The sequence below is a fragment of the Spinacia oleracea genome, chromosome 2 (assembly GCF_020520425.1).
Source record: "Spinacia oleracea cultivar Varoflay chromosome 2, BTI_SOV_V1, whole genome shotgun sequence".
Lineage (NCBI taxonomy): Eukaryota > Viridiplantae > Streptophyta > Magnoliopsida > Caryophyllales > Amaranthaceae > Spinacia > Spinacia oleracea.
The window spans coordinates 31,676,905-31,695,208 of record NC_079488.1 but is presented as its reverse complement, the minus strand read 5'-3'; positions in this window follow the sequence as shown (position 1 = coordinate 31,695,208).

Here is an 18,304-nt window from a genome sequence, read left to right as displayed (position 1 = left end):
ACAATAGAGAGATATGTGTGTGATACACATAGGACCAAATAAGTTTTTATGTACTCCCACTAAACTTCTTATACATCTATAATAATCATGTACATTTTATGAAACTAAAATACTTATTAGCTTCACTAAAATACAGTTCCAACTCCCAATTGCTTGCTTAAATCTGTACTTAGATTTTATAAGCTAGCTTTCTCTTTCAAGCATTTATTTGGATCCACAAATCCTATGACATACCATGTACATAGTTTATTCCAACATTTGATTGAGGAATACGTTTTGTCATCCAATTGCTATATGTACCAATATGCAATCATTGCTTGAATTATAGACTTGAGCATTACGATTATGCATGAGGTTTCAACACAATTTACACCATGAATTTGCTTGTAACCTTTAGCAACTAATCTAGCTTTGTGTGTGAACACAATTCCATGTTTGATGGTTTTTATCCTTAAAACAAACTTGCAACCAATAGGTGTGAACCCATTCTTGCAAATCAACAAAATTTCAATTTTGTCATCAAAACATTGAGTATGTTTTATGGCCTCTAACCATTTAAAACATTTGAGTCTATATATAGCCTCTAACCATTTTAGGGAATCTAGGTTTCGTCATAGCTTTCTTACAAGTCACAAACTCATTAATCTACATGATAATAGTTTGACTGCAAGTTGTAGGTTTCTTCACTATTTAATAGAAGAATCTCATAGTTTCATTGACCTGATCTCTATGTTTCTTTACTATCTAATAGAAGAATCTCATAGTTTCAGTGACTTGAATTCTATGCCTACTTGGGTATAGAACATCAAACATTAGAATATCAATAGCCACTTGAAAGTCCTTTGAATATTCTGTTCTCCTTGAAGCACTTGTAAAGTCTTCTAAGAGATGTCTATTCTTTAAAGCCACTTCTAAAGTCCTTAAAGAATAAGTTCGGATTTTCTGAAGCACTTCGAAAAGCCTCCGGAATGTCCGTTTATGTTTGTTGTTCGTCTCGAAGACTTTCGAGGTCTATTTTCTCCCACTTGTCATTTTGGAAACGAATCTCCAAAAGGACATTATTTCGAGCAAACAAACATTATGTTCTCAAAAATTCGTGGTAGAAACAATACCCTTGTGTCTCATTTGAATAAATCACAATGAAACATATATCTAGACTTGGGCCTTAGTTTGTTGAATAACAAATACTAAGCTCCCACTGAGTTTAGCAACTCTTTAGATATATATAATTGAAAAGATATCCTGAAATTACTTTTCAATAGCTTTGACGAATTTGGTTTAGTTTGGTGGTAGTTGAGCATTTTGTTTTAGAAATTATAGGAAAAGTCTTTATGATTCATCATTGATCGAATCAAGTACTAATTGACTTCGATCATTCCAACGTAGATATGCCATATCTTATGGAGCTAGATTGTGAAATTACAACACACAATCATTGATGATCATATTTGGTCTCAAGTAATCATCAACATGATCTAACCTAGATCTTTATGATTTCTTGCCGAGTGGATTTTATACTTCTGAATCTTTGAACTAGCCAAACAGATTCAACTTATATCACATTTGAGTAAATTCACTCAAATCCATGCGAAATAATAAAGTCATAAAATCTTTCTTTAGCTTTGAACTCTATTGTCTAGGCGTTCTAACAATAGTTCACATCTTTTGTTACTTTCAACAAGTAAGACTAGCTTGTCTTAAGTTGATATAGAAATCAACCAACTTTCAAAAGTCCATTAAAATAGAGTTTTTGAATGTTAACTTGTTGATATGGTCTAAGCAACAATGCCAAAGATTAGTGGAACTCAAATCAAGGGGTTGATTTGAACCTTAGTAAAGTTCTTTAAAGAGTTGTTTGTTTTAATCAAGCATATTGACTCAACCTGTAATTGACCATTTCATTCAAATAAACAAACAAACATTGTTTTTGTTCTTCTGAATGTGAGTCTTTCTGTGTTTGAAGCAGAAATTTAGGTATGCTGATTATGGAATAAAATAGCCATTTAGTTCCAGCCTTTGAAAGGACTTAAAACAAACTAGATGACCCTACAACTAATGTAGCATTTCCATGCTTCATTTCCCACTTGTAGGTCATTAGTGTATCCTAGCTTCATTTGTTTGAGTTATTACCGAAGTAAGAACCTCAAGCGGTATATGATACCAAGGAAGTTTGATTGCTAGGTTACTTCTCTTTAAACTTATAGGTAGAACCGGAATCGTAAATTCCTTTCATTTGTTCCTTTGTTTTCCTATTTCTTGTACCCTTTCTTATAGTCTTAAGAATTGAATTCTTTAGTGTTGACTTTTATACTTTGTTAGACATGTCCAATGTCACCCCAACAAGGTTCTTTACCATTTATGTTGAATATTTTGTTTCAACTAGATGATCTTACCAGAAGCTTCTAAAGTTCTCTAAGCATCGATCTATTCGAATGTCTAGGGACTAGACTCATCTGAGAATTAAATGGAAAAAGATATTAGGTTGTTAACCATTGGTAAAGCTGAGCGTGTTAAACTCAATGCTTCATGATCTCAAAACTACAGTGTATTTTGAATTCACAAGCACCAATTGGTTTGCCATTCGATTTTGATATTCGAAAACAACCATAAAAGTCGCTATAAGAAACGTACATTTTAAATTGCTCACTTTCTCTCTTTTCCGTGAATCGTTCTTGGATTCACTACCAATCGAGGAAATTTACTGTTACCTTTCTAAAAGGATTTATTGCAGTGCAAGATATTTAATTATAAACAATAATTAAAACATACATTGAAGCATGCAAAGTCTAAACATTTATCATGAATAATAACTTGAAAATAAAAGCAATCATGCAATTTAAACAAGTCATTAGCATTTTATTCGAATTATGTGTTCCGGCAGGTGTGAATAAAATGATTCCAAGATCCTAAAATCATTGAAGAACTAAGCACAGTTTGTCGACTTAATCCTAGAACATCTTAGGTAAGCAAAAGCCTTTTGCTAATAGTCTAGAAACTATTCTTGGTTGATAGGTACGTCTAAGAACTTATTAGGTAAACCTATCGAATTTGCCACGACATAAAAGGACTCCTTACTTATATCGTTGAGTTTCACCAAAACTAACATGTACTCACAATTATTTGTGTACCTTGCCCCTTTAGGACCAATAAGTAACACCTCGCTGAGCGAAAACTATTACTAGATTGATGTAAAGGATATCCAAGCAAGTGTATATTTTGGCATGGCACCTTTTAACTCAATTTTTAAGTTTGGAACTTAAGGCTCTTACTATGTTGGTTAGATTTTAAGTGAACTAAAATCCTTAATCATGCAACATAATCAAGCTTTTGATCTCATGCATTTTAAGACATATTTAAAGCAATAAATAACTTAAAACATGCATAAGATATTTGTGATCTAGTATGGCCCGACTTCATCTTGAAGCTTTGACTTCAAAGTCCGTCTTGAAAATCTCCGTGGGAGGCACCATTTTCTTCAAATAGGATAAGCTATAACTAATTACAACTATTTGATGGTTCGCAGACCATATTTGAATTGAAAAATAACTTTGGTACTTTAGACCAATTACATTCAAATTAATGGTACGCAGACCATATTTTCTATCCTATTTGGGCCATACTAGTCACTTCATAACCTGCAAAACAGTACATATACAATATATACCATTCACCCATTCATTATCATGAATGGCCCACATAGCTGGTTAGTAAAACACATTATGCATCACGTAAACATTTGCAGCAATTAATCAAGGGCACCAATAATCTACCAATTATTCAGTCCTTATTAATTCTAATCAAGTTGTTTTAACCTTAAGGATTTGTAGACCTAATCAAGAGTTTATGACTAAAAAGCGCTCCCACTTAAACCAATAAATTCATATGCTTTACCAATTTTAAACATAAAAATGTATTTCTAGTCCAACCGGAAACATACAAATTTAATTAAAATTTAAAGCTCATATCAATTTATAATTGAATCCAAAAATTTAATTTAATTTCAGTCGTATTTAAATTAATTCATGATTTTAATTTTAGTAAAATAATTAGAATAAATAACATTTATTATAATTATAATATTCAAAATTAAAATCCAAGAAAATAATTCAAATTATTAATTTTAAAATTAATTAAAATTACGTGAACTGAAATTTTCAAATTAAACATTCAAAACGATCTAATCGTAACGCAAATACCCTACGCGTTGCACGCCCATGGACCGTACGCACACAGCCATTGCTGGCCATGTGCACGCAGCCCATGCGCTCGTCGCATAGCTGCTGCTTCCCTATCGCAAGCCTCCGCACACATTGTGCTCGCTGCGCGCGCCAGCGCTCATCGCACGCGAGCTATCGCTCGCTGTGCGCGCGCGCGACATCGCTCGCTGGGCGCGCGAGCCATCGCTCGCTGGGCGCGCGACATCGCTCGCTGGGCGCGCGACATCGCTCGCTGTGCGCGCGAGCCATCGCTCGCTGGGCGCGCGACATCGCTCGCTGGGCGGGCGACATCGCGCGCTGGGCGGGCGACATCGCGCGCTGTGCGCGCGAGTGATGCTGGGCGCAGCGCTCGTGGCACGCGAGCTTGCGCTCGCTGCGCGCGAGGCTGCGCGCTCTTGTGCGAGGCAGCGCGCGCTGTGGCGCAGCTCGCTTGCTGCCCACACGCGACTGCCTTGGCTCGCCCTTCGCCCATGCCCATTCGTTCATTGCTCGTGGCACACGACACAAGGCAGGACTGCTGCCTTGTGCTCGTGCACTACGCCCTTGCTCATTGCATTCGTGCCGCACGGGCAACGAGCTCCCTTGCTCGTCGTCGCATGCCCGCATTATACAACACCCCTTAAGGGTAACACGAAGCGTCCATTGCTTCGTGCGTGCAAGTTATATGAACGAATCGCATAAAAATTTAAAATTTATATTTAAAATTAATGACAAATTAATAAATATTATTAATTTCATAATTTTAGGGCGAAAAAATCGAAAATTTATTATCCAATTGATTTCCGATTGTTATGGATTCAAGTCTAGGTCATAAAAATTTAAAATTTATCGTAAATTTACAATTTTTATGGTGGTTTTTAATCATAGGTTTCTAATTAAATTACAATTAATTATGAAAATCAAATTAATTCTAAATTATTCTAATTTTCAACAAATTAATCATAATTACAAATTAGATTGCATAATTAACAAGACTAGGCATTCAAACTTGTTAAACATATGCAGTAGGTCAATCAAAAATTCAAGATTTATCAACAAGAATCGCAAATATTTAATTTAACATCTTAAATTTACGAAATTTTGCATTCGAAAAACTAAAACCTTCGAAAAGTCATAGTTAGGCTTCGAATTTGAGAATTCTGGGTTCGGCAGAAAAATACTATTTTTGTCAAAATTTTAGAATGCCTTTTACATGCGGAATTGACACAAAAATCACTCAATTCGGATGAGTAACGAAGAAACTGCCGAAAAACTGCGTACGTATAATTAAATAAACGCAATTTGCAATTAATTAACAATTACGAAAATTAATCACCCCTTTTAATTCTTGCAAATTTGTAATATTTAACCATGTTCATGCAATTTAGATTATGAAAATAATAAGGGGCTCGTGATACCACAGTTAGGTTATGATACATATGACATTACATAGATCATGCGGAAACAACCATTAACCCAGGACAACATATTATTTACACATAATCATATAGCATAATTTAGATGCATACTCTTTGTTGCGTGCCCTCCCTAGCTGCGCCCGAACCGAACAAGAACAAGTCTTTAGGACTCCAAGTGTCGTCCCTCCGTAGATAGTCCACAGCACGTCCGGATCCGCCTTAAGATTGACCAACTAGAATCGCCCTTAAGGTACTAGAAAATTTCGGCACTTTATGAGCAAGATGTGTGTTTTAATTTTCTCTCAAAAACTCACTTTTTGAATACTTTGAAACTTGTGTATAAATTATGACCCCTAGGCCTTTATTTATAGAGTTATGGAAAAGGAATAGTAATCCTAGTAGGATACGAATTAATTGAAATTAGAATCCTACATGAATTCTATTTAATTAATTTATCCAATTAGGAATAGAAATTTAATCATACACTGACTCTTGTAGATTTAGGAATCACGCATGAGCACAAACTCACACACACACGGCAGCCACAAGGGCTGCCCATGCGCGTGCGAGCAGCAGCCCACGCAGCGCGGCCCACGCATCCGTGGCCTTGGCGCGCGCTGGGCCTGCCTTGCGGTAGGCCTGGGCGCTGCCTTGGCTGGGCTTGTGGCGCGCGTGCTTGCTGGGCGATGGCCCGGCTTCGTGCTGGGCCTTCGTCCGGCAGGCCTCGTCCGATGCTAATTCGTACGATACGCTTCCGATTAAATTTCCGATTCCGGAATTCATTTCCGATACGAACAATATTTAATATTTCCGATTCCGGAATTAATTTCCGTTTCGAACAAATATTTAATATTTCCGTTTCCGGAATTATTTTCCGATTCCGGTAATATTTCCGATTCTGACAATATTTCCGTTTCCGGCAATATTTCCGATTCTGGTAATATTTCCATTTCCAATAATATTTTCCGATACGTACCATGTTTCCGTTTCCGGCAACATCTACGACTTGGATAATATTCATATTTCCGATACGATCCATATTTCCGTTTCCGGCAATATCATCGTTTCCGGAGTATTCACTTCTTGCCTGTGACGATCTTAGCTCCCACTGAAACCAAGATCCGTCGGTTCCGAATATTCATAGATGGAGTATTTAATGCCATTAAATACTTGATCCGTTTACGTACTATTTGTGTGACCCTACGGGTTCAGTCAAGAGTAAGCTGTGGATTAATATCATTAATTCCACTTGAACTGAAGCGGCCTCTAGCTAGGCATTCAGCTCACTTGATCTCACTGAATTATTAACTTGTTAATTAATACTGAACCGCATTTATTAGACTTAACATAGAATGCATACTTGGACCAAGGGCATTATTTCCTTCAGTCTCCCACTTGTCCTTAGGGACAAGTGTGCATTTCCTAATTCCTTTGTCGCTCGATGCTTGCTCTTGAACATAAGGTAAGAGTTGTCATCCTTATTATGTCCAGAGGTGTTCCTCGGTTTCAGAGTTCAACTGATCAAATAAACAGATAATCATAGCCTATGATTCATCCGAGCACGGCCATGCATTTCACAGTTTCTAGCTCTCCGAGTGGCCTTGTACAACTTTTAAGCATCTCATCCCGATTTATGGGAGGACAATCCCAATCTTGCGATCTTGAGATTAGACTTCGTTTGATAGGTGATTACCTGAGCGTTGCCTTTATAGCCTCCTTTTACGGTGCGACGGTTGGTCAACGTCAAAGCAACCAGTTCTCAAACAAGTAATCTCAAATCACTCAGGTATTGAGGATTTAGTGTCTAATAATTTAATGAAATTTACTTATGACAGACTTTCATCTCTTACAGTAAAGTTTCATAGGTCTTGTCCGATACTAGTCTTCCCAAAGTAAGTATCTACGCAAATGATTATGACATTGCCATGTCCACATAGTTCAAGAAACAGAACTACTAGTCATCTTGCATTCTAGTCGTCTAACGTTTTCTATGCGTCCAATTTTATAGAAAACTCCGACTAGGGACCATTTTCAACCTTTGACATTCAAGTTCACTTGATAGACATTTCTTAGTCACAGGACTGGTCCTGACAGTCTATCTTGAATATTTCGTCAAATTTGAAGGGACTCATCATTTAATACTAAACCAAGATTAAATGGAATATGAAAATGCATTTCATATATGATAAATGTTCAACCCCAATGTTTTACAACCATGGGCCTCAAACCCATTTTCTAAAACAATTCATGGAATTCAAAGCTATGCTTGATTTCCAGTGCTACAATGTGAGTGTTGCTTCTCACTTGTTGCATAGGTTTAGTTATCATGCTTTGCCAATCTTAATATCCTTTTCATCGAATGTTCTTCGAGATATGATGATAAGATCTTTTCGAGTTTGTTTATTATGTGATCTAGTCTTTCTTACTTCGATGGTGGTTTTACTCACTTTGCAAAGAAGAACCATCAAGTTAGCAGACGTTTTTCTTGCTTCAAGAGTGGTTCTACGCATTTTTCAATGAAGAACCATCAAGCCAGCAGATAGGTGATCTACCCAAGTTCAGTGAAGAACTTTAAACAACCCTGTTTTATTGCTTCTTAGGCAATAATTACTTTTACTTCAACTGTATAGGTTGCTAGTGATGCTTTGTTTGGATTTACCTATCCAAGCAGTTCATAGATATGTGGAAGACTCTCCAACTATATCTTAGAACATAGAAATTATTATTTTAATTTCCCACGCAACAACTCATGGTCTCCAATCCATGTTGCCATTTCAAAACACGATGCTCTATAGCTCGTCCTTATCAATGGTTAACTCCAAAGGGTCTTGCTTGATCCTTTGCCAGTGTTTATGCGTGTAGCATCAATATTTAGCGTATCTTTATTTCCTTGAATCAAGAACTATTCCTATGTACCTTTTCAAGTACCATAAGTATTCTTGATCTCAATCTAGTTGATCTTCACTTAGATCAATAGAGATTGGTATATGTTCGTCATGCCTAAAGTCATACGATACGTTTTTGGCGATCCTCATATTATATCATACATGATAAATTCTTTTGCAGAATAATTCCCAATTGAATTCTATTCATGTAACTTTAGCTCATTCATTTTTAGTAGATACTGAATCCAGCTAAATTCTTTGACATATAATATAGGTTAAGAATCTCATTTAGACTCTTTGATGTTTAACTTAGTAAATGCTTATACATAGTTCAAACATTCTTTACTTAGATTTATTCACATGGGTCGAATATCTCCAATGGAGACTTTCGTGTTTGATTTAGTAAATGCCATTACTTAATCTAAAACAATATTATAAGATCTTTGTAAATAGATCTTAATACCCAATATGTACTAAGTTTCGCCATGGTCCATCATTGATGAATAATTTCAAATCTAAGTCATTAGCATTTGAATGTTATTTCACAATAGAGAGATATGTGTGTGATACACATAGGACCAAATAAGTTTTTATGTACTCCCACTAAACTTCTTATACATCTATAATAATCATGTACATTTTATGAAACTAAAATACTTATTAGCTTCACTAAAATACAGTTCCAACTCCCAATTGCTTGCTTAAATCTGTACTTAGATTTTATAAGCTAGCTTTCTCTTTCAAGCATTTATTTGGATCCACAAATCCTATGACATACCATGTACATAGTTTATTCCAACATTTGATTGAGGAATACGTTTTGTCATCCAATTGCTATATGTACCAATATGCAATCATTGCTTGAATTATAGACTTGAGCATTACGATTATGCATGAGGTTTCAACACAATTTACACCATGAATTTGCTTGTAACCTTTAGCAACTAATCTAGCTTTGTGTGTGAACACAATTCCATGTTTGATGGTTTTTATCCTTAAAACAAACTTGCAACCAATAGGTGTGAACCCATTCTTGCAAATCAACAAAATTTCAATTTTGTCATCAAAACATTGAGTATGTTTTATGGCCTCTAACCATTTAAAACATTTGAGTCTATATATGGCCTCTAACCATTTTAGGGAATCTAGGTTTCGTCATAGCTTTCTTACAAGTCACAAACTCATTAATCTACATGATAATAGTTTGACTGCAAGTTGTAGGTTTCTTCACTATTTAATAGAAGAATCTCATAGTTTCATTGACCTGATCTCTATGTTTCTTTACTATCTAATAGAAGAATCTCATAGTTTCAGTGACTTGAATTCTATGCCTACTTGGGTATAGAACATCAAACATTAGAATATCAATAGCCACTTGAAAGTCCTTTGAATATTCTGTTCTCCTTGAAGCACTTGTAAAGTCTTCTAAGAGATGTCTATTCTTTAAAGCCACTTCTAAAGTCCTTAAAGAATAAGTTCGGATTTTCTGAAGCACTTCGAAAAGCCTCCGGAATGTCCGTTTATGTTTGTTGTTCGTCTCGAAGACTTTCGAGGTCTATTTTCTCCCACTTGTCATTTTGGAAACGAATCTCCAAAAGGACATTATTTCGAGCAAACAAACATTATGTTCTCAAAAATTCGTGGTAGAAACAATACCCTTGTGTCTCATTTGAATAAATCACAATGAAACATATATCTAGACTTGGGCCTTAGTTTGTTGAATAACAAATACTAAGCTCCCACTGAGTTTAGCAACTCTTTAGATATATATAATTGAAAAGATATCCTGAAATTACTTTTCAATAGCTTTGACGAATTTGGTTTAGTTTGGTGGTAGTTGAGCATTTTGTTTTAGAAATTATAGGAAAAGTCTTTATGATTCATCATTGATCGAATCAAGTACTAATTGACTTCGATCATTCCAACGTAGATATGCCATATCTTATGGAGCTAGATTGTGAAATTACAACACACAATCATTGATGATCATATTTGGTCTCAAGTAATCATCAACATGATCTAACCTAGATCTTTATGATTTCTTGCCGAGTGGATTTTATACTTCTGAATCTTTGAACTAGCCAAACAGATTCAACTTATATCACATTTGAGTAAATTCACTCAAATCCATGCGAAATAATAAAGTCATAAAATCTTTCTTTAGCTTTGAACTCTATTGTCTAGGCGTTCTAACAATAGTTCACATCTTTTGTTACTTTCAACAAGTAAGACTAGCTTGTCTTAAGTTGATATAGAAATCAACCAACTTTCAAAAGTCCATTAAAATAGAGTTTTTGAATGTTAACTTGTTGATATGGTCTAAGCAACAATGCCAAAGATTAGTGGAACTCAAATCAAGGGGTTGATTTGAACCTTAGTAAAGTTCTTTAAAGAGTTGTTTGTTTTAATCAAGCATATTGACTCAACCTGTAATTGACCATTTCATTCAAATAAACAAACAAACATTGTTTTTGTTCTTCTGAATGTGAGTCTTTCTGTGTTTGAAGCAGAAATTTAGGTATGCTGATTATGGAATAAAATAGCCATTTAGTTCCAGCCTTTGAAAGGACTTAAAACAAACTAGATGACCCTACAACTAATGTAGCATTTCCATGCTTCATTTCCCACTTGTAGGTCATTAGTGTATCCTAGCTTCATTTGTTTGAGTTATTACCGAAGTAAGAACCTCAAGCGGTATATGATACCAAGGAAGTTTGATTGCTAGGTTACTTCTCTTTAAACTTATAGGTAGAACCGGAATCGTAAATTCCTTTCATTTGTTCCTTTGTTTTCCTATTTCTTGTACCCTTTCTTATAGTCTTAAGAATTGAATTCTTTAGTGTTGACTTTTATACTTTGTTAGACATGGCCAATGTCACCCCAACAAGGTTCTTTACCATTTATGTTGAATATTTTGTTTCAACTAGATGATCTTACCAGAAGCTTCTAAAGTTCTCTAAGCATCGATCTATTCGAATGTCTAGGGACTAGACTCATCTGAGAATTAAATGGAAAAAGATATTAGGTTGTTAACCATTGGTAAAGCTGAGCGTGTTAAACTCAATGCTTCATGATCTCAAAACTACAGTGTATTTTGAATTCACAAGCACCAATTGGTTTGCCATTCGATTTTGATATTCGAAAACAACCATAAAAGTCGCTATAAGAAACGTACATTTTAAATTGCTCACTTTCTCTCTTTTCCGTGAATCGTTCTTGGATTCACTACCAATCGAGGAAATTTACTGTTACCTTTCTAAAAGGATTTATTGCAGTGCAAGATATTTAATTATAAACAATAATTAAAACATACATTGAAGCATGCAAAGTCTAAACATTTATCATGAATAATAACTTGAAAATAAAAGCAATCATGCAATTTAAACAAGTCATTAGCATTTTATTCGAATTATGTGTTCCGGCAGGTGTGAATAAAATGATTCCAAGATCCTAAAATCATTGAAGAACTAAGCACAGTTTGTCGACTTAATCCTAGAACATCTTAGGTAAGCAAAAGCCTTTTGCTAATAGTCTAGAAACTATTCTTGGTTGATAGGTACGTCTAAGAACTTATTAGGTAAACCTATCGAATTTGCCACGACATAAAAGGACTCCTTACTTATATCGTTGAGTTTCACCAAAACTAACATGTACTCACAATTATTTGTGTACCTTGCCCCTTTAGGACCAATAAGTAACACCTCGCTGAGCGAAAACTATTACTAGATTGATGTAAAGGATATCCAAGCAAGTGTATATTTTGGCATGGCACCTTTTAACTCAATTTTTAAGTTTGGAACTTAAGGCTCTTACTATGTTGGTTAGATTTTAAGTGAACTAAAATCCTTAATCATGCAACATAATCAAGCTTTTGATCTCATGCATTTTAAGACATATTTAAAGCAATAAATAACTTAAAACATGCATAAGATATTTGTGATCTAGTATGGCCCGACTTCATCTTGAAGCTTTGACTTCAAAGTCCGTCTTGAAAATCTCCGTGGGAGGCACCATTTTCTTCAAATAGGATAAGCTATAACTAATTACAACTATTTGATGGTTCGCAGACCATATTTGAATTGAAAAATAACTTTGGTACTTTAGACCAATTACATTCAAATTAATGGTACGCAGACCATATTTTCTATCCTATTTGGGCCATACTAGTCACTTCATAACCTGCAAAACAGTACATATACAATATATACCATTCACCCATTCATTATCATGAATGGCCCACATAGCTGGTTAGTAAAACACATTATGCATCACGTAAACATTTGCAGCAATTAATCAAGGGCACCAATAATCTACCAATTATTCAGTCCTTATTAATTCTAATCAAGTTGTTTTAACCTTAAGGATTTGTAGACCTAATCAAGAGTTTATGACTAAAAAGCGCTCCCACTTAAACCAATAAATTCATATGCTTTACCAATTTTAAACATAAAAATGTATTTCTAGTCCAACCGGAAACATACAAATTTAATTAAAATTTAAAGCTCATATCAATTTATAATTGAATCCAAAAATTTAATTTAATTTCAGTCGTATTTAAATTAATTCATGATTTTAATTTTAGTAAAATAATTAGAATAAATAACATTTATTATAATTATAATATTCAAAATTAAAATCCAAGAAAATAATTCAAATTATTAATTTTAAAATTAATTAAAATTACGTGAACTGAAATTTTCAAATTAAACATTCAAAACGATCTAATCGTAACGCAAATACCCTACGCGTTGCACGCCCATGGACCGTACGCACACAGCCATTGCTGGCCATGTGCGCGCAGCCCATGCGCTCGTCGCATAGCTGCTGCTTCCCTATCGCAAGCCTCCGCACACATTGTGCTCGCTGCGCGCGCCAGCGCTCATCGCACGCGAGCTATCGCTCGCTGTGCGCGCGCGCGACATCGCTCGCTGGGCGCGCGACATCGCTCGCTGGGCGCGCGAGCCATCGCTCGCTGGGCGCGCGACATCGCTCGCTGGGCGCGCGACATCGCTCGCTGGGCGCGCGACATCGCTCGCTGTGCGCGCGAGCCATCGCTCGCTGGCGCGAGCCATCGCTCGCTGGCGCGAGCCATCGCTCGCTGGCGCGCGAGCCATCGCTCGCTGGGCGCGCGACATCGCTCGCTGGGCGGGCGACATCGCGCGCTGGGCGGGCGACATCGCGCGCTGTGCGCGCGAGTGATGCTGGGCGCAGCGCTCGTGGCACGCGAGCTTGCGCTCGCTGCGCGCGAGGCTGCGCGCTCTTGTGCGAGGCAGCGCGCGCTGTGGCGCAGCTCGCTTGCTGCCCACACGCGACTGCCTTGGCTCGCCCTTCGCCCATGCCCATTCGTTCATTGCTCGTGGCACACGACACAAGGCAGGACTGCTGCCTTGTGCTCGTGCACTACGCCCTTGCTCATTGCATTCGTGCCGCACGGGCAACGAGCTCCCTTGCTCGTCGTCGCATGCCCGCATTATACAACACCCCTTAAGGGTAACACGAAGCGTCCATTGCTTCGTGCGTGCAAGTTATATGAACGAATCGCATAAAAATTTAAAATTTATATTTAAAATTAATGACAAATTAATAAATATTATTAATTTCATAATTTTAGGGCGAAAAAATCGAAAATTTATTATCCAATTGATTTCCGATTGTTATGGATTCAAGTCTAGGTCATAAAAATTTAAAATTTATCGTAAATTTACAATTTTTATGGTGGTTTTTAATCATAGGTTTCTAATTAAATTACAATTAATTATGAAAATCAAATTAATTCTAAATTATTCTAATTTTCAACAAATTAATCATAATTACAAATTAGATTGCATAATTAACAAGACTAGGCATTCAAACTTGTTAAACATATGCAGTAGGTCAATCAAAAATTCAAGATTTATCAACAAGAATCGCAAATATTTAATTTAACATCTTAAATTTACGAAATTTTGCATTCGAAAAACTAAAACCTTCGAAAAGTCATAGTTAGGCTTCGAATTTGAGAATTCTGGGTTCGGCAGAAAAATTCTATTTTTGTCAAAATTTTAGAATGCCTTTTACATGCGGAATTGACACAAAAATCACTCAATTCGGATGAGTAACGAAGAAACTGCCGAAAAACTGCGTACGTATAATTAAATAAACGCAATTTGCAATTAATTAACAATTACGAAAATTAATCACCCCTTTTAATTCTTGCAAATTTGTAATATTTAACCATGTTCATGCAATTTAGATTATGAAAATAATAAGGGGCTCGTGATACCACTGTTAGGTTATGATACATATGACATTACATAGATCATGCGGAAACAACCATTAACCCAGGACAACATATTATTTACACATAATCATATAGCATAATTTAGATGCATACTCTTTGTTGCGTGCCCTCCCTAGCTGCGCCCGAACCGAACAAGAACAAGTCTTTAGGACTCCAAGTGTCGTCCCTCCGTAGATAGTCCACAGCACGTCCGGATCCGCCTTAAGATTGACCAACTAGAATCGCCCTTAAGGTACTAGAAAATTTCGGCACTTTATGAGCAAGATGTGTGTTTTAATTTTCTCTCAAAAACTCACTTTTTGAATACTTTGAAACTTGTGTATAAATTATGACCCCTAGGCCTTTATTTATAGAGTTATGGAAAAGGAATCGTAATCCTAGTAGGATACGAATTAATTGAAATTAGAATCCTACATGAATTCTATTTAATTAATTTATCCAATTAGGAATAGAAATTTAATCATACACTGACTCTTGTAGATTTAGGAATCACGCATGAGCACAAACTCACACACACACGGCAGCCACAAGGGCTGCCCATGCGCGTGCGAGCAGCAGCCCACGCAGCGCGGCCCACGCATCCGTGGCCTTGGCGCGCGCTGGGCCTGCCTTGCGGTAGGCCTGGGCGCTGCCTTGGCTGGGCTTGTGGCGCGCGTGCTTGCTGGGCGATGGCCCGGCTTCGTGCTGGGCCTTCGTCCGGCAGGCCTCGTCCGATGCTAATTCGTACGATACGCTTCCGATTAAATTTCCGATTCCGGAATTCATTTCCGATACGAACAATATTTAATATTTCCGATTCCGGAATTAATTTCCGTTTCGAACAAATATTTAATATTTCCGTTTCCGGAATTATTTTCCGATTCCGGTAATATTTCCGATTCTGACAATATTTCCGTTTCCGGCAATATTTCCGATTCTGGTAATATTTCCATTTCCAATAATATTTTCCGATACGTACCATGTTTCCGTTTCCGGCAACATCTACGACTTGGATAATATTCATATTTCCGATACGATCCATATTTCCGTTTCCGGCAATATCATCGTTTCCGGAGTATTCACTTCTTGCCTGTGACGATCTTAGCTCCCACTGAAACCAAGATCCGTCGGTTCCGAATATTCATAGATGGAGTATTTAATGCCATTAAATACTTGATCCGTTTACGTACTATTTGTGTGACCCTACGGGTTCAGTCAAGAGTAAGCTGTGGATTAATATCATTAATTCCACTTGAACTGAAGCGGCCTCTAGCTAGGCATTCAGCTCACTTGATCTCACTGAATTATTAACTTGTTAATTAATACTGAACCGCATTTATTAGACTTAACATAGAATGCATACTTGGACCAAGGGCATTATTTCCTTCAGTCTCCCACTTGTCCTTAGGGACAAGTGTGCATTTCCTAATTCCTTTGTCGCTCGATGCTTGCTCTTGAACATAAGGTAAGAGTTGTCATCCTTATTATGTCCAGAGGTGTTCCTCGGTTTCAGAGTTCAACTGATCAAATAAACAGATAATCATAGCCTATGATTCATCCGAGCACGGCCATGCATTTCACAGTTTCTAGCTCTCCGAGTGGCCTTGTACAACTTTTAAGCATCTCATCCCGATTTATGGGAGGACAATCCCAATCTTGCGATCTTGAGATTAGACTTCGTTTGATAGGTGATTACCTGAGCGTTGCCTTTATAGCCTCCTTTTACGGTGCGACGGTTGGTCAACGTCAAAGCAACCAGTTCTCAAACAAGTAATCTCAAATCACTCAGGTATTGAGGATTTAGTGTCTAATAATTTAATGAAATTTACTTATGACAGACTTTCATCTCTTACAGTAAAGTTTCATAGGTCTTGTCCGATACTAGTCTTCCCAAAGTAAGTATCTACGCAAATGATTATGACATTGCCATGTCCACATAGTTCAAGAAACAGAACTACTAGTCATCTTGCATTCTAGTCGTCTAACGTTTTCTATGCGTCCAATTTTATAGAAAACTCCGACTAGGGACCATTTTCAACCTTTGACATTCAAGTTCACTTGATAGACATTTCTTAGTCACAGGACTGGTCCTGACAGTCTATCTTGAATATTTCGTCAAATTTGAAGGGACTCATCATTTAATACTAAACCAAGATTAAATGGAATATGAAAATGCATTTCATATATGATAAATGTTCAACCCCAATGTTTTACAACCATGGGCCTCAAACCCATTTTCTAAAACAATTCATGGAATTCAAAGCTATGCTTGATTTCCAGTGCTACAATGTGAGTGTTGCTTCTCACTTGTTGCATAGGTTTAGTTATCATGCTTTGCCAATCTTAATATCCTTTTCATCGAATGTTCTTCGAGATATGATGATAAGATCTTTTCGAGTTTGTTTATTATGTGATCTAGTCTTTCTTACTTCGATGGTGGTTTTACTCACTTTGCAAAGAAGAACCATCAAGTTAGCAGACGTTTTTCTTGCTTCAAGAGTGGTTCTACGCATTTTTCAATGAAGAACCATCAAGCCAGCAGATAGGTGATCTACCCAAGTTCAGTGAAGAACTTTAAACAACCCTGTTTTATTGCTTCTTAGGCAATAATTACTTTTACTTCAACTGTATAGGTTGCTAGTGATGCTTTGTTTGGATTTACCTATCCAAGCAGTTCATAGATATGTGGAAGACTCTCCAACTATATCTTAGAACATAGAAATTATTATTTTAATTTCCCACGCAACAACTCATGGTCTCCAATCCATGTTGCCATTTCAAAACACGATGCTCTATAGCTCGTCCTTATCAATGGTTAACTCCAAAGGGTCTTGCTTGATCCTTTGCCAGTGTTTATGCGTGTAGCATCAATATTTAGCGTATCTTTATTTCCTTGAATCAAGAACTATTCCTATGTACCTTTTCAAGTACCATAAGTATTCTTGATCTCAATCTAGTTGATCTTCACTTAGATCAATAGAGATTGGTATATGTTCGTCATGCCTAAAGTCATACGATACGTTTTTGGCGATCCTCATATTATATCATACATGATAAATTCTTTTGCAGAATAATTCCCAATTGAATTCTATTCATGTAACTTTAGCTCATTCATTTTTAGTAGATACTGAATCCAGCTAAATTCTTTGACATATAATATAGGTTAAGAATCTCATTTAGACTCTTTGATGTTTAACTTAGTAAATGCTTATACATAGTTCAAACATTCTTTACTTAGATTTATTCACATGGGTCGAATATCTCCAATGGAGACTTTCGTGTTTGATTTAGTAAATGCCATTACTTAATCTAAAACAATATTATAAGATCTTTGTAAATAGATCTTAATACCCAATATGTACTAAGTTTCGCCATGGTCCATCATTGATGAATAATTTCAAATCTAAGTCATTAGCATTTGAATGTTATTTCACAATAGAGAGATATGTGTGTGATACACATAGGACCAAATAAGTTTTTATGTACTCCCACTAAACTTCTTATACATCTATAATAATCATGTACATTTTATGAAACTAAAATACT